This window comes from Lissotriton vulgaris, chromosome 12, assembly GCF_964263255.1.
Source record: "Lissotriton vulgaris chromosome 12, aLisVul1.2, whole genome shotgun sequence".
Classification (NCBI taxonomy): domain Eukaryota; kingdom Metazoa; phylum Chordata; class Amphibia; order Caudata; family Salamandridae; genus Lissotriton; species Lissotriton vulgaris.
Window position 1 is genome coordinate 224,858,228 of NC_141700.1, and position 22,781 is coordinate 224,881,008.

Here is a 22,781-nt window from a genome sequence, read left to right on the forward strand (position 1 = left end):
CCATGATTGGAATAGGCACCGAGGCGAGAATCAGGTCCGTGGAATTTTTTAGCCCAAGACCCGCCGAGGCGGGGAATTGAACCCTGGTCCCGGGCTAGACCTCTGCATCAGGGTCTGCCTCTCTAATAATTGAGCCACACTTCTCCATGAATGAAACCCATGTGCGCTCAGTGTGTGTCATGTCCCACATATTTAATAAACAAAGTCGCGGGAGTGAGTAACAGTCTTCCTGCATACCCTAGTAAGTGCTGTGACGATCTTCACCCAGTTGGGTTGGAGGAGTGGACACTCCCAGATCATGTGGAAAAAAGTACCTTCAGTCGCACACCCTCTAAGACACCCCAGATCTGTCCGACGTCCCATCTTAACCAGTGTATGTGCTGCTAAATTGACTCTGTGTAGGATCTTGAGTTGTTGGATGAACTTTTTTGGGAAAGTTTGCGGAGATTTGTTAAGTGGTGCTTAAATTATCAGCAAACCAAAAAACATTCTCCCTATGGAAAAGCAGACCTAACCATAACCACACAGTGATGATTGCGCTACTGGGTAAAACATATAGATAAGTAGGTAGGTAGGTAGACAGATAGACAGTGTAGTGACTGAGCTATTTTATGGTTAAAAGACCCGATTTTGACCGTTGCCCACCACCATCTCAGCATATTTTGGCCTAATATAGTGATGTTTAGGCCTGTTTCTGACTTTGTCTTGCTTAATGGCAAGTTTCTGACTATTGCCTTTGACATGCTCTCATGTCATCTTGCTTTGCAATTTATACTGTCATATAACATGGTAATGTGTAGGCCTGCCTAGTAAGAATACGCTACAAAGTAGGGTTTGAATATGTCCCTTTCTGTCCAGTAGCTCACATTAGGCATAATGTGGCATCTCCAGTCACACACTTCAGAACACTCCTTGACCAGTGGAAGATCAGAAGAGGACTGCACCTGCTGTCTAAGACCTCAGAAGAGCCCTAAAGGATAGGACCTGCTCTTCCTCGTGTAGCCAGTGTAAGGAAGTTAACTCCAAGGGTTATACGACTGACCTCCTGCTCAAGCTACAGGGATACATAAGCTGAATGAGGCTTTTCTGTAAATATCCAGCTGGCCAGTGGCAACTGGACCTGGACTGGAACCTACTGTGGCTTGCATCTGACACTCAGTGAGCCTCTAAGCATCTCCTCTGAGGTAGTGGGGGGCATTAGAATCCGGTGGTGGATTGGAGCTCAAAGGACTAAATTAGAAGGTAAAATTATTTGCTCTGGACGAACCTGTTTGGAGTATCCAACCTGTGTTTCATCACAGTCAGCATTAAATTGTGTCTAGGTCCTGTTCTACATGCCCATTGACTATTATTGGCACTTTGTGCGTCTTGGCACTATCTCTACTTAAAACTTTAAAAATGCATAGCTCTGGGGGCCCCTTTTTAATTTTTGCTATTTATTTTGTTTTACATTTTACTCTATCTTTCTAAATTGTTTTGGGATTTTTATTGTGTTTCATTTGGACTTTATTACTGTTTTAGTACTGCATACATATTACACATTACCCCAGAGTTCAGCCTGTCTGCTCAGTGCCACACCAACCAGGGGGTTGAGCTCAGATTTATTTAGTGACTTTAGGGTTTCGCCTGACAAGGATTACGATTATTACTTGAGGGGGGTACTTACCCCTCTCAACTAACACCACAAATTATTACAGCCCCTTTTCCAGAAAGAGAAAACTAAATTAGCGACAACTCCTGATCCCAGAAGCTGAATGCTTCACGTAAACCGATAATGGTAAAGCTCAAACAAAGCAGCACAGAACATTTCCCAAGTGTACCATAAGCAAGTATTTCTATCAAAAATAAGGTTTAACATTACTTTATATAAACTAAAACTACTTAACCTGACACTTTCTTATGACACTAAAGGATGTGACAGTAATTTGTCCAGTATAAATAGATATAGAAATTATTCAACGTTCTGAAATTCTGGGTCACCAAATAAATGGAAGAGCTTTGTTGGTGATATATCCCTTACTGGAAACTGGCCTGGCTCATCTAAATCCATGGCATCCCCCCTCATTTGTCTTGGTTTTGCTAGGTACTGCTTCCAAAAATTATAATATATAAACGGAAAAATAAGTGTGCTTTGGCTTTCTCAATATTAAAGTATTAGTGCTGTTCATCATCAGTGGCCTCTTGCAGGGAATGGGGTGGCGGGGGAAAAAAACAAAACAAAAAAAAAACACTTACGCTTTGCCGGCCGCCATCTCTCCTCAGCTTCGGCCACTTATGATGCCGGCTTTTCCTCTGTTTCATCGGAAGCAGGAACACACAGGCTCCCTCCCAAAAACCAATCGCAACACTGCAATGCAGCACTGTGATTGGTCTGAGTGCGTGGTTCGGTGCTCAGATAGGGATTGGGAGTCTCGGCATGTTCCTCACCAGGCTGTGTAACGCAGCCTGGTGGGGAACATGCAAAGTGCGTATGACTGGACGACCGGCCTAACAGCCATGCGCACTTAGAGTGTGCCACCACTCCACCCCCTGTGACCCCAGCCCTTCCTGCCCTAACCTAGCCCTGTAGTGAAAAATAAAATGATAATAACGGGGTTATCATTTTATTTTTCCTTTTCCTGCTCGGAGTGTCATGGGGCGAAGTTCCTTCGCAGAGGAGCAGCCCCTGTTCATCATAGCCCAAATTAGTGGGTGGTCCAGCAAACATTGTGCAAATATGCACTAGGAAGTTGCATGGACGTCATTTTGTGACCTGTCTTAATATTTGAAAAACTCTTGGCCCAATGTATTCGAGTTCGATCAGATGGGCATCTTCAACACCTGGTACAATATAGCAATCAAGCAATCATGAATGTTTTTTAAACATTTTATTTCCTTTTTTCTTATTTCACATATCAAATTACATACAGTTTCCTTGTTGGCTCTCTGCCATTCTTTCGTAGTTAAGTTTTCAGGTTGGTTTATCCCATTACTGCTTTGCATGTATCTGTTTCATAGGCAATGATCCCCAACAACACCCCCTTCCTTATCCCCACTAAAGGTCGCTATTATTGTTTGTTATGCACGTATGTGGCGATAATTTGAGCTGTTTCAGTCGTCACTTCCTGCCAATATGTAGTTAAACACTGGCAATTCCAAATCATATGTAGTAAGTCTGCTCTCAGCTCCCCACACCCTGGGCTTCCCACATCCTCCCTGTGGAAGAAGCAGTTGATGCGATTTGGAGTGAGGTATGCCCGGTGTAGGACTAAGAAGCTGATTAGTCTAAAACTGGCATTTCTTGAGCCCCTGAGAGTCCTATCTAGTATGTTCTCCCAATCCTTGTTTTCCAGGGGCATACCTAGGTCGTCTGACCAATGGTCTCTCAAAGTCACCAAAGGTTTGATGGAGTCTTTGCCTATTGTTTTGTAGAGGTAGGTGACTGCCTTTATGGTGCCTCCTGCCGTTCCTATGTATCCACACGTGAAGTGATGGTCAGGTTCTAAGTTGCCCATCTCCCAGTGCCTTTGTAAAAATCCCATAATCACTATATAGAGACGAAACTGGCCTTGAGGGATGTCCCAGTCCATTCTAAATGTTTTGAACGGTATTAGTTCCCTATTGCTATATAGGTCTCCCACTTTGGTGGCACCCGCCTGCATCCAGTCCTCTAGTCCCCTGCATTGACTCTGATCGCAATCAGTGGGAAGTCCAGAGAATAGGGTCATCAGGTCCGTGCCTTCTGAAGACACCTATACCAGCACCAGCATATCACTTTGTGTTTGTTTGTGCATTCCCGCTGTGTTCCTGCAGTCCTCAGGAGGGTGCGTAAGAGTTTGTCTCTCTCAGGGGGAATGGCCCTATTTCTCTATCTGGTGTCAGTCTCACGGCTATCCACTGTCTACTCCTCTGTAGTTGCCTGGCCAAGTAATATGATTTGAAGTCAGGGACAGCCAGTCCCCCTTCTGCAGCCAGTCATTTCAGTGTCCCCAGAGCCACCCTCCGTCGGCCAGTTCCCCATAGGAAAGATGATAGGCATGAGTCAAGTTCTGCAAACCATGCCCTTAGTACCCACACAGGTAGTGTGGTGAAGAAATATAACAGTCTGGGAGAGCCACCATCTTTAACAGGGTGATCCTACCAGCCACAGACAGAGGGAGGCCCCCCAGAAGGTCAGATCTTTTAAGGATCTTAATGCTCCTCTATGTTCCCTTCCGCGATGTCTAGTTGTGAATAATATAGTTTAACCCCCAGGTATTTACGGCAGTGAGGTTCCCCCATCAAATCCCCCAGTGCCTCCGGTGGGGGGTCTTTCCTCCACCAACAGAAAGATGTGGGACGTCTGCAGTTGACTCTAAGCCCGACAGAGCCCCAAACTCCTCCATCATGTCTCTGGCTCCTTGCAATTCCTCCTCCAGCTCCTTCAGGAATATGAGTAGATCATCTGCATATAGCGCAATGTGGCGTGCATGCCCTCCCGGACGTAAGCATCTGAATCTACCGCACTTTCGGGCTAAGCAGGCCAAGGCTTCCATGGCCAAGGCGAACAGCAGGGGGGAGAGGGGGCACCCTGTTGTGTTCCCCTCTCCACCCGGTACTGCTCTGATATTGTGCGGCCCATCTGTTGTGGTTTTATCTAGGACCCTAATTAAATATTTCATATTTAGTAATTGCCAATGCAAACCAAATGCGGCAAGGCTACTTCCTTAGACTCCTAGAAAGCACAACGAGTTCTTACAACATACCAAGTCAATAGCACTTTATTTCGATTAATAAAAATCATAAAAGCGATCACACAGTTTATATTACACACAAAAATATTAAACATACCAAACCTCCAGCAACCTGGGAATACCCCATGCTTTTGTTTTGATTTGTCCTAGAACTCCTGCGAGCACTGAAAGAACGGCCAGTTCTTAGTGACATCTTTTTATTGACGTCTTATGTCCAACCTTTCGTCAAACACGGCACCTTCCAGGTATAAATATACCAGCGTTTGCCTTAAGCAACACACGGTGGTGTGGAGCAGAGCGGCTATCTACTTATCCGAAGCCCAGCTGATGCGAGTGCCGAAGGAAGCCGTCCCTCCCACTTGACGCACTGAGAAAGACGCTGTCTTTTTCTCCTGCCGAGAAAATCCAGCTCCGGTGTTCCCAGTAACCCTTGCGGGTTGCTGGGAGATCGAGTCCTGAGAGCGAGATACAAGACCTCCTCCATTCTATAACCAAGGTACGGAGCTGATTAGATCCCTAGAGAATTCTTGAGTCAGAATCTTGGCAAAAACTAACTTAACTTAAACTGCAACTCATTTACTCCTTCCCACGTACTAGGCTTAGGTTAGGTACATCGGGGTAGGCGTATTTAGAAGCACCAGTTGAGTATGTTTAGTCAAACTAAGATCATTGTATGTAACTGTATATATTTTATACCTTTTAAGTATCATATGGCTCAGAAACCATATCAATGCTTTTACAGTATTATTTCATAATACTCCTTTTACTGTACGCACTTTACTTTATAACAAGTATTGCAATCATGGCAATTCATTTTTCTTGCATGAGAAAGAAGACTGCTCAATAAATAACACCTTTTATTGAAAACGCCCGTCTCTCTATTTCTCTGCACTCTGGTGAGACTAAGTATGCACAACTGACTGAGTGAAAAAGCTATCTTTTGTTTTCACACGACTCTGGAGATGTACTCCTTATTCTGGGGGAGCAAAGTTGTCATGTTTATGCGGTTGTCAGAAGCTGAATCCCTTCTTGTCTAAATGGGGAAGTTCACTCCTCCCTGTTCATTCAAGAAAGTATCTAGTGACCTCTGAGCTAGCTGGCAAACCTAAATTAAGTCTAACATATTCAATAGAGACCTAGTCGACCTCAGTCCTACGTCTAAACTATCGTTTATGTTATTCCAATGCGCAGAGCCTATTGGGAAAATAGGAACTACACTACACATCCGCACCCTGGCCAGTTGCCCCGAATACAGCAGGTGCACACCTCGTATGAAACCCTGCCTGTCTCCCATCTATTCCAGAAAAGCATAGAGAAATCCTCATTCCAGGCAATCAAATGCCTTCTCAATATCTATGGCAAATATGGCTCCCCCCTCCCTCCCGCCTGCTCACCTCTAGTATGGATAGGAGCCGCCTAATATTGAGAGTCATATTCCTTCCCGGGATGAACCCCTCCTGGTCTGGGTGGACAAGGATGGTCATATAGGAGAGGAGCCTTGTCACCAGTAGTTTGCTTAGTATTTTAAAATCTAAGTTGTGCATTGACAGTGGCCTGTAGGCCGCACAGTCTAGGAGCGATTTTCCCGGTTTGAGCAGTGGGATCACTAATGCTTTGCATGTGGTCTTTGGGAGGGCTCCCTCGTCTCTGTGTGCAGCATACATCTCTACCAGTCTGGGGGCCAGTTCCTCGACATATGTGGCATAAACCTCAGTGTGGAGCCTATCAGTTTCCGGGGTTTTGCCCTTGGCAAGTACTTTGATGGCTGCTCTAATTTCATGCTTTGAGATTTCAGCCCCAGCTAGTGCGGATCATCTTTGGTCAGGGTGGGTAGGGTGAACAGGGCCAGGTTTTCCCTTGCTGATTCTTTTTGAGTCCCCAAACTCCTGTATAATTCTTTATAAAATTCAAGGAATCTGCAATTTACCTAAGTCTGTTTTTATAGAGGGTCGCCTATTTGGTCAGCTATTTCCATTATGGTACTGCCTCTGTGGGCCGGGTTGGCCAGCCAGGCCAGGTGTCTACCTGCCTTCTCTTTCTGCATGAGTGTGGTGCATATATGTTTTATAGTCAAAACATCTCAGTCATTCTTCCTGAACTTCTACTTCCTCCTTTGCGTCCAAGTGCTCCTGTCGGCGCTCTGGGCATTCTGGTCTTTGTTTCTCTATGTCTCATAGCTCCCGGTCTGCCCTTCCCACATCTGCAATTAGGGCACGGCGTACCCCAACGGATGTCGCCATGCACCTTCCCCTGATTACAACCTTAAAGGCTTCCCATTCCATCAGCCTAGAGTCGGTGGAGTCGGTATTGTCAGAGACGTAGGAAGTTATGTGTTCCCTAGTCTCCTGAAGGAAGACCTGGTCCTCTGGCACTTCAGGTTTAAGACGCCAGGTAGGGATGGGTTGGTCTTTCATTCCCAATTTTAGCCATGTCAAGACCGGGCTATGGTCCGATATCGTGCGAGTCAGGTATTCCACCCCTGCATTAAGGCTTGCTTGTCAGGTAAGCACAGGAAAGTGTCCACGCATACGTGTAGCTCATGTATATGTGAAGATATTCTCTATCTAGTGGGCGTGTGCATCTCTAGGTGTCCAACAATCCCCAACGGGATTGCCACTCTCTGAAGACCTTCACCGCCCTATAGACTGGGGAGTCCCTGAGAGGAGGATGGGAGCGATCTAGGGCTGAGTCTGCTACATGATTAAAATCTCCACCCAGAGTAATGGAGCCAGTCATGTAGGGCACTAGGATGTCAGATATTGTATCTAAGAAAGCAGTATGATCTGAATTCTGCACATATATGTTATGTTATGTTATGTTAAAAGTTGATTTGTACAGTGCACAGCTACTCGACTGAGTGTCCCGGCGCTGAAGCAGGATGAAGGCTCAACCCGGAAAGGGAGCCTTGCGCTGAGGTCTACCACTGAAACAGCCACGTTTTTAGAGATTTCCTGAACCCCAGGAGATCTTAAGTTAACCTTAGGTCGATAGGTAGATTGTTCCACAATTTGGCTGCTTGCACCTGGAAAGAGCGACCCCCGATACGTGCCCGAAAGTATCTGCGGGACCGAGCCAGTTGCAGGGCTGCTGACCGGAGGGCACAGTGAGGATGATGAAATTGAACTCTTTTTGTGATGTACCACTGTTTTTCTGTCGTGGAGGGCCTTAAAAGCCAGGACCATGGCTTTAAAATGAATCCTCTTGCGGACAGGGAGCCAGTGGAGAGACTTCAACTGTGCAGCCATAAGGGTTCTGGGACCCAGCACGAGTATGGCTCTGGCTGCGGTGTTCTGAGTCACCTGTAGTCTAGTAAGTAGATACTCAGGCAGACCCAGATAGAGTATATTCACGTAATCCAGCCTGGAGATTATTAATGCCTGGACCACTGTTTTTCTGTGGGTGGTAGATATGAGGGGCTGAAACTCTTTTGGCATCTTAAGCAGGCCAAAACATGACCCAGTCACAGATTGGATCTGTGCCTGCATGGAGAGATTTTCATTGAGCTTCACCCTCAGGTTTTTCACTGTCTTTACAGGAGACGTGGGAGGCGACATGTCAGCGGGCCACCAACTGCTCCAGGGGTTGCTGGGGTGGTGCCCAAAGAAGATAATTTCTGATTTACCAGGGTTGCATTTAAGCTGGTTGTGCTGGAGCCAAGAGAATACCTTTGTAAGGCAGTTGTTAATCGTGTTGCCCTTGAAGTCCATGTCTTTGCCGCTGGTAAAGAGCAGCTGCGTATCGTCGGCATACAATACGATTTTTGCGCCGTGGTTCTTAGCCAGAGTTGCGAGGGATGTCATGTACAGATTAAAGAGGATGGGGCTCAAAATAGAACCCTGGGGCATACCCACCTCAAGGGGTGGGATCGGGGCAGCAAAAGGTGGAGCCCATACGGTTTGCTGGCAGTCCTTTAAAAAGGAGGTGAACCAGTTGAGTACCATACCCCCAAACCCGCACTCCCGGAGTCGCTGCAGGAGGCGATCGTGGGGGATGGTATCAAACGCCTCTGATAAGTCCAGGAGTATCAGTATGGCTTTGCCACCTCTGTCCACTTCCTCTTTTATAGCTTCAGATACTTCCAGGAGTGCCCTCTCAGTACAGAAGTTGGCCCTGAACCCTGACTGACTCTGGTGGAGTAAGAAATTGGTTTCGATAAACTCTGTGGTGACCTTGTTCACCACTTTTTCCAGGGCTTTGGACATGAAGGGAAGCAGTGATATGGGTCTATAGTTAGACGCTAGTTCAGGGTCTAGGGTAGGTTTCTTTAGGAGAGGCAGGATTTTGACTCTCTTTCATCTGTCAGGGATCTGGCCCATCTTCAAGGAGAGATTTAGTATCTGATTGAATGCTGGATTATTGATATCCGCGATAGATGCCAATGTGTGCGCAGGGCATGGGTCAGAGGGAGAGCCGGATTTGAGGCCCTTCATGACTCCAAGAGTTTTTTCCATTGGGATCAGTGGAAACTGTTCCAGAGACGGACCCTCAACTTGATTTTTGGGGTGGCTAGACACACTCTTATCACTGAGCCCGAGGAGAGTTCAGGAAGGATTCCTGAATGCTTACGATTTTATCACGGAAATAGGACGCCATGCGATTCGTCCATGCCTCAGTGGGAGAAAATGACTTGGCTACTACTGGCGGGGAGGAGAAATCGCTGACAATTTTAAAAATGTCCTTTTCGTTGTTTGACGGACGTTCGATCTTGGCAGCTAAGAATGGGTTTTTTGCCTCCAGGATTTGTTTGAAATAGGTCTTTAATGCCTCTTTGTACGTGATTTTATTGTTAAGGTCAAAGTTTTTCCGCCAGACCCTTTCGAGATGCTTGCATGATCTCTTACTTTCTTTAAGAGCAGTGGTGAACCAGCGGGCGGATGAAACTAGAAAGAGACGAGCTAGAAGTGCGAAAACCTAGTGTTCGCAAATTCCAGGTGCAAAAAACAAACCCATCCACAGAGCCTTATCTCCTGGGGTGACTGTCTACATATGAGCGGTTTTTACTGTCCAGGTTCCGTCTGGATCTCTTTCATTTGTTACTCGCTTGTTACTCGCTGTTCCAAAAGGGTGCAGTAGAGGACAGGTGTTAGCACCCCGTGGCTGCGACTGTGTATCTCCACAGGATCTGGTACACTTCATGTTCTTTTGTAAATTTAACGAGGTACCCCAGAGATATTTTTTATTCAGTTTTAAAGAAGTTGAATTTTAATCAGGTTCGCCCAGAGCTTCTGTATTTGCAATTGCTGAATGCATATTTTATCTTTTTCATCGTGGGTTATTTGAAATCTACGGTGAGAACCAGGGCCTGTCTGGAAATTTAGTAACCCCATTTGGTAGAAGGCACTCTTTATTTTATTGTTTAGTATATGAGTCACACTAACGGGGCCATCTTTTTTCCCCTTTTACTGATATAAACTGTATTTTGTATCATGTTATAAATGAGATTTGGATGTTGTGAAACTTTTATGGTTTTCTATACTTGAAACCTAATAAAGTTGTCTTTGATTTGATTTGACTCCTCTCTATGTGTGCAGTCTCTTCCTTCTGAGTTCCCTACCTCTTCTCGTTCTGTGCGCCTAGCACAAAGAACAGTCAGTTTGGGGTTAAGGCACCAGGTTGTCCTACTGCTACAGCATCCACCACCGTCCCGGGAGACTCGCCGGTCAATTGGAGCATTCGAGGGAGTGCAGGAGTATGCTGGCTCTCCGCTTCTTTGTTTTCGATTTGATCTTCCCCAATTCTCGTTGAGCTGCGTCGCCTCTAGGTACCAGTGGGGGTTGCGCCTTGATTTTGTGGCTCCCCTTCTCCTCCGCCCGTTCCTGGCAGGTGGGCCTCTCTTCACTTCCCTACTCTTCGGGCGGTGTTTCAGGGTCTGGGACGCAACCAGAGCCCTCTTTATATGTGCATTAGTCCCTGAGACCAAGGCCTTCCACGTCTAATCTTTACTATGGTGTCTTTTTGTTTCTGTTAGGGTTTCTGTTTTGGATATGTTAATTTTTATATTTTCTTTTCCTCGCAGGAGTCAGTCTCCTGCCTCCAGAGACCTTCAACCCTTCAGTTGCACAGCGTTACTGTCGCATGCCATTTTCCTTGGGGTTCCCCTCCCCGGTTGAAGGCCACCTGCGGTGGCTATTTCCCCCTAGGTCTCCCCAACTGCTCCTCCTGTGTACCTCTTTGTTCCTCGCGGGAAGCCAATTCTGTCTCTCGTGGGTCCGCAGGGTCCGGCAGTAGTCTCCCCCCTCCCTTTTGCTGCAAGGCTTGGTGTGAGGTGCACTCACGGTTCTGGGAACTCCGCCCCACACGAAAGCCGCCGGCAGTGTCTATTTCCCCTTGGGTCTCCCCGGCCGCTCCTCCTTTGAACCCGGTTGCTCCTTGTAGGAAGTCGCTTCAGTCTCTCTTGGCTTCACAGGGTCCGGCGGAGGTCTCTCTTCTCTCTTTGCTGTGCAGCTGAGTGTCTCCTGCACTCGTGGCTCAAATCTAGGCCGCAGACGCCATTTTCAATGCGGCCACCATTGTTCAAAGGGGATGCCCGGTTGTCCAGGCACTCCCTCCGCTCGTCACTCCGGGGTCCAGCTCATCTGGTACACTGCTTCTTCAGGTCCTGGGCGGGGGTCCGCAGTGTCCCAAGAACTCCCGGTTCAGGCTATCTGACCACTGCGGGCGCTATCTTGCCTCTCCATGCGGCTTCTCTTTGCGGTCGCGTTGAGGTTCTCTCCACCCTGACAGTCCTGTCAGTCAGTCTATTAATGTCCACTCCTTAGCAGAGGTCAGGCCCCCCTTCGTGGCTGCCTCGGGCCCCTCGATTGTATCAGGATGGCACTGGTTGGGGGATCACCGACTGGAGCGCGGGCTAAAGCTCCCTACTCCATCGGCATCCGGCAATTCCTCATCAAGCAATCATTCATAACCTTCCTGAATCCCTCTAGTCCATACTTTATAACACAGGGGTTTACTCCACAAATAATAGGGATACCACTCACTGATTGAAGAGGCAAAATCGGATATTTTGCAAAATGTTTTCTAGTTTTCAGTAAGTATTTATCTTCCTAAAAAACACATACTGAAATCAATATACAGCCAAGAACGTATTACCTTATTTTTACACTATACAAAAGGAATTGGTGATTAATATAAACACTAATTATGTATAGCAGATGTCATTATATGTACTTATATGGGATTAACATAGAATACAGGTGTGTGCGGATTGTGATAAAGATATAAATGTGCTTTGTTATACCAGCACAAAAGCAGATGGCATTTTTTCTTTTATCTAAACGTCAGAAGGAGTAAACCCCTGAGAATGTGGTGTTCCTGCATATGTATTTCAGGAATGAGGAGGAAATCTGGTCAGAAAATGTTCTGTGGTTACAGCGAAAAGAGAGGTTGCTGGGCACCAACCGTTGTGGTTTAGGGCCTTTTAGCTCCAAGGTCCCAGCACCAGATTTACTTTGATCCTGCAAACATAATGCCAAGTGCGTCCCAAGCACACCAATCCATCAGCACTTGACTCTCAGTATTAGTGAGATGTGCTCTCCTAGACCTGTGTAGGAGGTAGTGTGGGGGCAGAGATTCAGAAATCAGAAGTTATGCAATTGAGATGAAAATTGTGGACCAGCTGAATGCTTCTTTGGTTTTGTGAAAACGATAAGTAGTACTTTAATACACTTCAAAATGCAAAACTACACAAAGAAATAATGAAGTCATCCCTTTCCCACATCTACTAGAGGAATTTCTACACAGAAACTAATCAAGGTTTAATATATGTGGAAGTGCAGTCTCACTATTTAATGAGCCTGAAGCTTCCCTGGTTCTGTGACACTTAGGTCACTTAGGTCAGTCCTTTCAAATGTTCCACCATTGAGTTTTTAAAGTTATGGAGTTGGCCAACACAATTTAGTTCAATGAATGAGGCACTTATGAAAGTTCAACAGTTCCTGGTTTTACCTGGGAATTGATGCATGGATGCTATAAACGTGTGTCCCATGTTCTAGAATTTGACACCGGGGCGCACCCACAGTTGTGGGGATGTTGTGTTGGAACTGTGTCAGATTGCAAAGCTCACACCATCCACTTCATCACTTGGTGTACTTAGCAATTGTTATTTCCATTCACATTTTCTTGTAACTGCAGGATCTAAGGTCTCCGATCGCACTTGCTTGTAACTGGAGGGTCTCAGGTCACGTTTGCTCAAAGCTGGAGGTACTTTAGTCTGATGTCACAGTCAGGCAGATCATCACAGGAATGGTTGCACCTTTTGCAGGATCATCAGAAGACTTTAGGTTAGGTTGGAGAGGCTGTGGACCAATGCTGGGTCAGCGCTGGCCACACTCGCCATGGTAGTCTGTGATTTCTGAAACTACCCTAACTCCTCTAGGCACAGCAGCTGATTAGTTTCAAGGTCAAAGACTTACCCAGCCTCTCTCTGCAAAACTGCAGGTTTCAGATGATGCTCCATCATCTCATGAAGACTGGTTCTCCATGACACAAGCTGTGAAACTCAGGATGACTTCTAATGTGGAGAATCCCTTCCAAATCAATGAAGAAACTGGTATCAAGTGGGAAGGTTTTGGTCACTCATGTATCAATAAATCAGGATTTGTGAAGCGCTGCAAATCTCCTGAGAGGGTCTTGAGCGCTGGGGTTGCTGGCTGCTACAGGTGAGCTGTTCATTCAAACATCTAGGTCTTGAGTCCTTTCCTTAATTGCTGGAGCGTTGGGGCAGTCCTGAGATGCAAGGGAAGGTTGTTCCAAGCTTTGGCCACCAGATGTGAGAAGGAATGTCCTCTGCTGTTGGTTCAACAGATTCAGGGGGTGTCTGTGTGGAAGAGGGAAGAAGATTTTAGGTATCTGGTCGGTTGGTAGAAGGTCATGCGTTTGTTGATGTAGGCTGACCCCTCATTGTGCAGGGCTTTGTATACATGGGCCAACATCTTAAACTGGCATCTCTTCTGGATCGGGAAACAGTGTACCTTGGTTAGGTGTGATGTGGGTCTGTCTGGGGAGGTCAAGGATGAGTCTTGCAGCTCAATTTTGTATTCGCTGGACTCTTTTCAGTAGTGATTCCTATGTAGAGAGTATTCCTGTAGTCCAGACTGCTGGTGATGAGGGTCTGTGCGACGGTCCTTCTGGTGTTGACTGGGAGCCACCTAAAGATCTTTCGGAGCATGTGTAGGGTGTGGAAGCAGGCGGATGATACTGTGTTTAGATGTTTTTTCAAGGATAGCTTCTGTCCAGGATGATGCAGAGGTTGTAGACATGGTCTGTTGGGGTGGGGAAGGGCAGTGTTCAGCAGACCACCATGCGTTGTTCGATGGTATGACATTGTTCTCTAAGATGAGTACTTTCGTCTTGCCCATGTTGAGTTTAAGACAGTTGTCCTTCATCCACTCGGTGATGTTCATCAAGCATCTGTGGAAGCTAACTGTGGTGGCATAGGGGTATTGTACTAAACTGGACTTTTTGCAGATGTCCCCCTCTTTATTACTGCTACGGGCTGTGGTAAATGATCTAAAAGTGTGCCTGGTCCTACCAATCAGGCACCAGTGCTCTTTCCCTTAAACTGTAAATGTGAATTGATACAACCAACTGGCAAGCACTTTTACACCTCCGTAAGACCCAAGCATATGGTACCAATAGTACCCAAGCCAGGGACATAAAAGTGGCACCAGGGCTGCATCGCTTATTGTGCCACCCTGAGAGACCCGAGTGAAACCAAAGGCTGTAGGTCTGCCATGTCAGCCCTGCATGAGCAGCTTGCCTGCTTGAGTTCGACCCTGCACATACTATGTGGGACGGTCAACTCACTGAATTTAATATATGTCAGTCACCCCTAAGGTAAGCTTCCTGTAGCCTAGGAGACAGGGTGCCTTATATTATATGTGAAGAAATATATGTGAAAGCCTATATTGCCCTGTGATAGAATTCTAAACGTAATTCTACTGAAAGCGACTGACCCTCCATAGGATAAATTGGACTGGACACAGCCCAGATGTCCAGCTCCATTATGGAACGGTCAATTTTTTATGTGTTAGAGGTTAAAAAGCCCAGTGTTTGATACAAGGAATGATGGTGGTTTTGAGGTTTAACCAGCATGTACTTAGGTGGCACTTTAGGCAGTACCCCCCCAAGATAACCCAGTGTTCTCATGCCTTGGCAGGCTTTTCTGAGTGCTTGCCCTCAAGACAGAAATCTGACTTCTGTGACACTCCCAGAAGCCAGAGACAAAGACCTGTGTGTGCAGGCGGCAACACCTCCGCCCACACAGGATATCTAGAGAATGGACCATCATGGCGGTGAGCCTCAAAGGCTTTCCCGGCTCCATGGGATAAAGGAATTTGTCCCCCACTCGACGACAAAGCTGCCCCTGCCCCAGGCACTGTTTTTTAAGGGCAGGTGGAAAATTAGCTATGCAGGAGGTGTGAACATCTACAAGGGTATCGCAGGTGAGGTGCACAGTTGAGGATGATTTTGGCCATCTTGAAATTAGACTAAAAAGCGGGTTCTGACTAATTTTAGTGATAAACTCCCACGGCATATGGTCACCACTGGGGTGGATAAGCTAGAAGACTAGATGCCCATTGGCTGCTAGTCCTCACACTCACCAACATCCCTTAAATCCAGGATTTGAGGGCACCCCAGACACCAGAACCTTAGATTCAATGCAATAAGAAGAGACCCATTTCCACGAAAAGGCAGGACTCCACGAAGTGAGGCTCAAGGCTGTGCACCTGTGTAAACTACACTGAACCTGCTGGATTATGACTCGACCAAGGCAAGAGACAAGTTGCAAAAGGAAGGTGAATCCCTCCACAAACTCTAGACTTCACAAGAGCTCCCTTGGGCTAGAGGAACTAGTCCCCTGCAGTCGGCAGGCACAACATGCTAAATCCACAACCTTGAAGTACTGTCCACCAAGCCTTCGGGCATAACCACTCAAAGTCCCTAGACAGATGGCTTCTGGGAGCTATACTCAAGACCCTGAGCAAGGCTCAACTTTATACACATTTCTCTATGTCCTCTGGAAGAAGATTTCCTCAACCGCAGTACTTGCAGGTACCAAGGCTTGCTGCAAGAGGTGAGATCCAACTGCATGAACCACCAACAACCTCTGTTGCTTCATCATAAAGATCTTGCTTTTGTTTTCACCCTCTCTTGGCACACATGTCAGCACCGCTGCCTGGGGATCCATTCAGCACCACAGACAGCCAAGAGCATCTCTGCACCCAAGTCAGGTACAGTCTATCTGCTTGGAGACTCGTGGTCCAGGGCCAGCTTCTTGCTTAAGTTCCAAAGGTTTTTGCTCAGCACTATCCGGAAGTACCTTTTTTCTAAGGTAACCATTTAAAGACTGCAAGCCTGATTGACAGCTCTGTTTGAGTGCACCTCAGCACCATGCTCCCCTGAGCCAGGTAAAAGCATGCTAGCTGTTGTTAACTGGTCTAGGGACACACAAGACCTTAACCCAGAGGGGTTCAGCTGAACTCACTCTCTAAGTAACTGATTGCATATATGTTTTTTTCTCATTGACCGCAACGTTAATGTTAACCCCTTCCATGCTCATGATGAGCTCAGCTCTTCATGAGTCACAGTGGAGCTGTGCTCATGACGAGCTGAGCTTGTCATAACGGCCGTGGCCAGCCCACGCGCCTGTGTATGTATGTATGTATGTATAGGCATTTATATAGCGCACTACTTACCCGGAGGGTCCCAAGGCGCTTCGACCGCTGCGAAACCCTTCCTGGCTTCCCTGAGAGATGGTCCCTTAATGGGTATCTCCAGGGTGAGACCAGGCATCCCCGGCGGTCTGGTGGGGCCCTTAGTGAAGATGAGGCAAGCTAATGCCCAGAGTTGCCGAGTGTGATCGCTGATCAGAGTGGGCACCGAGGCGAGAGAATTATCGAGTCCGCTGACCCTGGTCCAGAAATCTGCCGCGCCGGGAATCGAACCCTGGTCCCAGGCCGTCCTCTGCTCTCGGGTCTGCCGCCTCTAACCAGTGAGCCACACTACTTCACTGCCTGTGCAGGAGAATTAATCAGTGGGTGGGTCTGTGACGAGCCCAGCTCGTCATGAGCCCAGCTCCACTGTGAGTCATGACGAGCTGGGCTCGTCACGAGCAAAGTGGTGCCACGGACCCCCCGCCCCCCGCATGCTTTAAAATTGATAACTCCGGTCACCTATATGTATGAATTTTGTTTTGGTGTCTAAAATATTAAAAAATCAGAGCTATTTTTATCAATTGGTGTCAGATTTCTCTTGATTCGTGTCAATTACTTATTGTCCACGTTGGTGATGTGAATGCTTAACACATGTTCCTCTAAGTAGCCTTTCTGATCTTTGTCACTCTACCAGGACTGAGAGGAGGTGTACCAGAGAGTAGCCGGGGTCCATCTTAGTGTATTGTGCTAGTATCACATGGGAAGGCACCCCTGCCTTACCACATAATACTTTCACCTTGCAACAGGTATTCTGACAGGGAGATGATGACTGGGTGTCATCGGCATAGGAAATTATGTTCATCCATGTGATCCAACATGTTGGCCAGGGAGATCATGTGCATGTTGAAGAGGGTGGGGCTGAGGGATGATCTTTGGGGGATGCTGAAGATGACCTTCTTGGGTTCCAAGGTGGGAGACGGATTCTCTGGGTACCTCCAGTGAGGTATGAGGAAATCCATTTATGGGTATCTCCCTGCATTCCAAGGTGGTGGAGTCTGTTGATCAAGATGTGATGGGAGACAATCTCAAAGGCAGCTGACAGATCCAGGAGGTTGAGGGCTGCTTCGTCTCCGTAGGCCAGGAGTGCTCTGATGTCATCAGTGGCTGAGATCAAGGCTGTCTCTGTGCTTTGGTTGGCTCTTAATCCAGATTGAGAGAGGTTCGGGAGGTTGTTGTGTTCCAGGTGTTCAGTGAGTTGCTGGTTGATTGCCTTCTCAAGAATCTTTGCTGAAAAGGGGAGCAGGGTAAGGGGCTTGTAGTTCTTTGGTTCTGCTCGGTCAGTGGAAGGTTCCTTCAGGAGGGGCCTCACTTTAGCATGTTTCCAGTCCTCAGGGAAGGAGGCCGAGGTGATGGAGGTGTTCAAGGCTTTCTTGAGCTTGCCGACAATTGTCTTACTCCAGACGCTGAAGATGTGGTGCAGACAGGGTGCTGTGGGTGTTCCTGAGTGCACTGAGTTCATGATGGGTCTCACTCTTATAGTCATTTCAGACAGCGTTTGTGGATTTTACTGTCAAAGGCTTGAAAATGGTGTTGGGCAGTTCCAGATCGGTGGAGTAGACAGTCTATGTCTCTGGTGAGGCTCTTCTCAACAGGTAGTAATGGGGGGGTGTCTCTAATAGGGACACTCACAAAAGCAGCACTATCAGGTATGAAGCCCTGCACTAGGCTGTCAACAGCCCTTCTGGCAGTAGCATGTATACAAATACTAAAAGTCAGGTCTTGCATTTAGGATTCTCTTTACACCTAAGTAGACTCACCTCCCTCTGCCCACTGTCAGCCCTAACAGTTCTCAGAAATAATTTGCAAGCCCTCCACCAAATGTTCTCTGCTGGTATTCTAAAGTAGTCCTGTCTCCATCCTCCCACACTTCAGTGTCTTGGGTTGTTTCTTCCAACTCAGCAAAGCTAGCACTACAGTTCCTAGTTTGAGGGGACTAGGCCACAACTTGTATCTTGTGCTGTGTTGCACCAGGGGCCATCCTTAAAAGCATATGGCCTGGTCAAGCATACTCAGATGGAGCCCTGCTAAAAGCACCACATAGTCAGAGTCCACTTGCACATTCACTCTGGAATTTAGCCAGGCCAGTTTTAGTGCTGGCGGCATCCAGTGCGACAATCTTTGTTGGTGTCCCAACGATCTTCTCCATGGATTTCCTCACAGCCAACCACCAAGAGTCCCCCTCATCTTTCCATAGCATCTCTCACTTGTATTTAATTTCATTTATAGTACTACACACACTAATGCAGACTGTCAGAGCACTGGATATCGCAAACACACATTATACAGAGACAATGAATCATACAAGTGTGTACATTAATGTAAAAGAAATGTTACCAAAGAAAATGAGGACAAAGGTGCAGTGCCAAATGTCATCCATTCTCGTAAGCATTCTGTTTTAAGAGTGCTTGGTCTGGAGAAACACAAATTCAGGATTTAAAATGTAACAAAGTAGTTGGGGTTGGCTTGACTATCAGGAATGCATTTCTACCCAAACAAACCTTTTTTAGCAACCTTGGGATAAAAAAAGACAGTAAAAATACTTAAGGTTCTACACCTATACCTTACAGTTAATATTCAGCTCTTGGAGACAGTTCATAGCTCACTGTGCTAAATTAGGATAGTAACTTACAAACCGAAATTAACAAAGGAATGTATGTGACAAAAGCTGCAACCCACTGCACTATCTACATAAAATTCAATTGGTCGGCATGTTGTCAAAAGCTTTGCAGCAGGGACATTAACATTCTGCACTACTTTCTGATGAGTCCAAACTGCCACTAGACCACAGATCTCTCCAGCATGTACCTTAATTACCCGAATTATGTTCAAATTGTTATTATTGCTGGAACATTGCTGGGCAAGCAAGGATTTTTGCACAAGGAGTTTTTAAGCCCACAAGTTGTCAAAATGCAGCATCACCCCAAGCCCGGCACCCAGTGTTGAGGCACAGGTCACACTACCCTAAAGGTAGCACTGAATCTTAAAGAAAGGTCTGAGAACTACTTTAAAGTGGGACTTTATACAAGTGGGATGGTAGGCACCACGCTCTTCCTAAACAGGGAAAAGGCTGTTTATGAATAAAAATTTGAAAACATATTGTACACTGTCACCACTGCTTAATTTAAATGTCCAGGAATCAGACATAAGTCTTGTGCCAGCTCAATGTTACACTTGGTGCACACCTTCAAACCAAGGAGCTACCCTCTGGGTCTTGCAGCCTTTAGGACTGCCTAGGCAGCACCAATCATGTATGATAGTCAGACACGCTAGTCCAAGAGACAAATATCAGGATACAATATATCATGCCTGACTGTGATATGGGCCTAAAGTACCTCCACTCATGCCTCCGCATTACCCAGGCCAGGGATTGCATGCCTTTCTTACCACGCAGGCCACTTTCCTCTTCCAACACTGGGACTTTGCAAATAGGCATGAACGTGTTTCAGCTCACTGTTTTGATTCGAAGAGAGTTCTTGAGTTTGGGGTTCAGAGCCCATTTAGAAATGGAGATCCTAAAAGATCACTGTGGAGAAGTGTGGCTCAATGATTAGAGCGGCACACCCTGATGCAGAAGTCTAGCCCAGGACCAGGGTTTGATTCCCCGCCTCGGCGGGTCTTGGGCTCAAAATTCCACGGACCTGATAATTCTCGCCTCGGTGCCTATTCCAATCATGGAGTCCCACTCTGCAACTCTGGGCAATAGCTTGCTTAATCTCCACAACGGCCCCCACAACGCTAAGGATGCGTGGCCTCCACCTTGGGGGTGCCCAGAAGTGGACGCCTCACAGGGAAAGCCAGGATGGGTTCCACAGCGGTATTCGTACAAGCGCCGTGAGACCCTTGCGGGTGAATAGTGCGCTATACAAGTATCAATTTACATTTACGTTTGAAAAGCTTTATTCGAGTTATATACTCATAAAAGCACAACATACATTTAAATACATCACAATTAAATATTTAAATCACATTTATACAAATACATATTTATAAAACAGTTGTGCAAGCTTAATCAGTATAAAAATTAACACACATTTAAAACATTAATCAAATCACATTTGTGGAAAGAGCCCTCCGCCTAATGGACCAGGCCCACCCCAGATACTTGGCTATGCCCAAAACAATAGGCTCATCAGTGGAGGTACAGATGATTCTCAATGCCTCAACACCACTAGATGTCCCAAGGTTCTTACAAACTGGAGCTAACCATACCCTCCTTGGGGTGGCGTAGGCATTACAAACAAATAGGAAGTGACCCATACTTTCATTGGCTGCGCCGCACGCTGGGCAGCACAGGGTATTCAAACTCTTCCACCTGCCTGTTAAATATCTCAGGGGAAGGGAGCCAGATCTCAACTGGAAAAATAACTTCCTGTCCATAGGGACAGTTATACTGTCCCAGTACTGTTCTAACACGGGACACATTTTGATTTCCAGAAAACGACCCCCCATCGAATCGGATTTTGCGCCCCTCCAGAGCCTACCATCTATCCACTCCCAATATAAAGTTTTAAGGGTATCTTTACTTGGAAAAACCTCCCCCGCGGGATTATCCCAAAGGTTGGAAAGACCTAGTTCGCCTAACATGACCCTTAAATTTTTCAACCATGATATTTTATGGAAGGTGTCAATTTTAATTATTGCCAGAAACCCATCTGCATAGTGCTTAATCTCGGGGGTAGACCAGAGGCGTCTCCAATATAAGATGGGACGCAATCGAGCTCGATCACTAACAGATCTTCTCCCAAGATCAAGGCTAAGCGGGATTAGTGGGGTGCTCTGGGGAAGTCCCGTAATTCCCCTGAAGAACCTGTTCTCTGCTATCTGTAGGGAGGTAAGCTTTTCAAAACCCCACAGTTCTGCCCCATATAGGGCCGACCCTATTGCCTTTGCATCATATACGGCAAGGACGGGTTTTATGGGTTTTGTTTTTGATCTTTTATGCTCCACCCGTAGTGCCCCCGAAATTTGCTGGTGTTTCAAGACCGCTTTTTCTATGTGATGGGACCAGCCTTGGCTATTTGCTATTTGTACCCCCAGGTAGGTAAACTCCCTAACTACCTCAAGCTCGATGTTATTCATATGCATCCTAGGGCGAGGTTTACATCCTCGGGAGAAAGCCATCAACTTGGTCTTACCAACATTAACTTCGAGGCCATGCTCCAGGCAGAACCCATCAAAGATATTTAAGGCACGTTGTAGCCCAGAAGGGGTCTTAGACATAATTAGCGTATCGTCAGCGAACATCAGGATAGGGACCCTGAGGCCCGCTAACGAAGGTGCATCTACACTAGCATCCAGCATCCTGCCAACGATCCCATTATTAAATAATGAAAAAAGCAAGGGTGCCATTGCACAACCTTGGCGAACCCCCCGTTCGACTGGAAAGTTGATGGAAGATTGACCGTTCAAACCCCACTGGACTTTAGCGAAATTACTCTCGTGCAACCTCATGATTAGGGTGAGCAATTCTGCTGGGATACCTATTTTATTTAAAACTGTCCAAAGCTTGCTCCTTGGGACTAGATCAAAGGCAGCCAGCAAGTCGACAAAGGCGACATACAGGCTGCCCTTGCCAAGAAGTACCGTCCCCCACCGCAGCATAGTGAAACGAAACACCTGATCGACAGTGCTAGTAGCCCTCCGGAAGCCTGCCTGGTAAGGGGAGAGGTTATTATTCTCATCCACCCAATCCATAAGTTTGTTTACCACCATCTTCCCTATCACTTTTTGGATAGTGGCAATCAAACTTATTGGCCTATAATTAGCCAGGAGGGACATTTACTTAAAAAGACTAAAATCAAAAGTGAGCAATGAGAATATTCAGTAACTGACAAATATAATGTTAATTTATCAGGGTGGATCTATAATCAAAGTAGTGCATGTAATGTTCGTCTGATGAATAGTCTGCATAACGTACTGGTCCATACCCTGTTATATGATTGTGAGGTCCAGAGATTCCCCTGTTAAGGATGATCTATAGTGAGATGACAATACAAGGGATAGAGACTACTATATTCTATATAAACAAAGATCTATATGTTTATTGGTTTTCTGCAGCTAAAGTAACCATTTGTGAAAAGTATGACTTACTGTACAGGTAGTTAACTTTATCAAATAGGGAAACTGTTTATTGAAAATATGTAGTCATATAAAGCAGAAACGCGATGTACTTTTTGCATAAGTGACAAAAATGCTGGTTTAATAAAATACGAGACTATCACAGAGTCGTGCCGCTGAGGGGGGAACAGTCGAATAAACAAGAAACAGTTAAAAACTAGTAACGCGTGAAAAACGGTCTAAGGTGGTTTTGGCAAATCAGTCCTAAATGTATGTATTTTGACACGTTTTTCCCCAG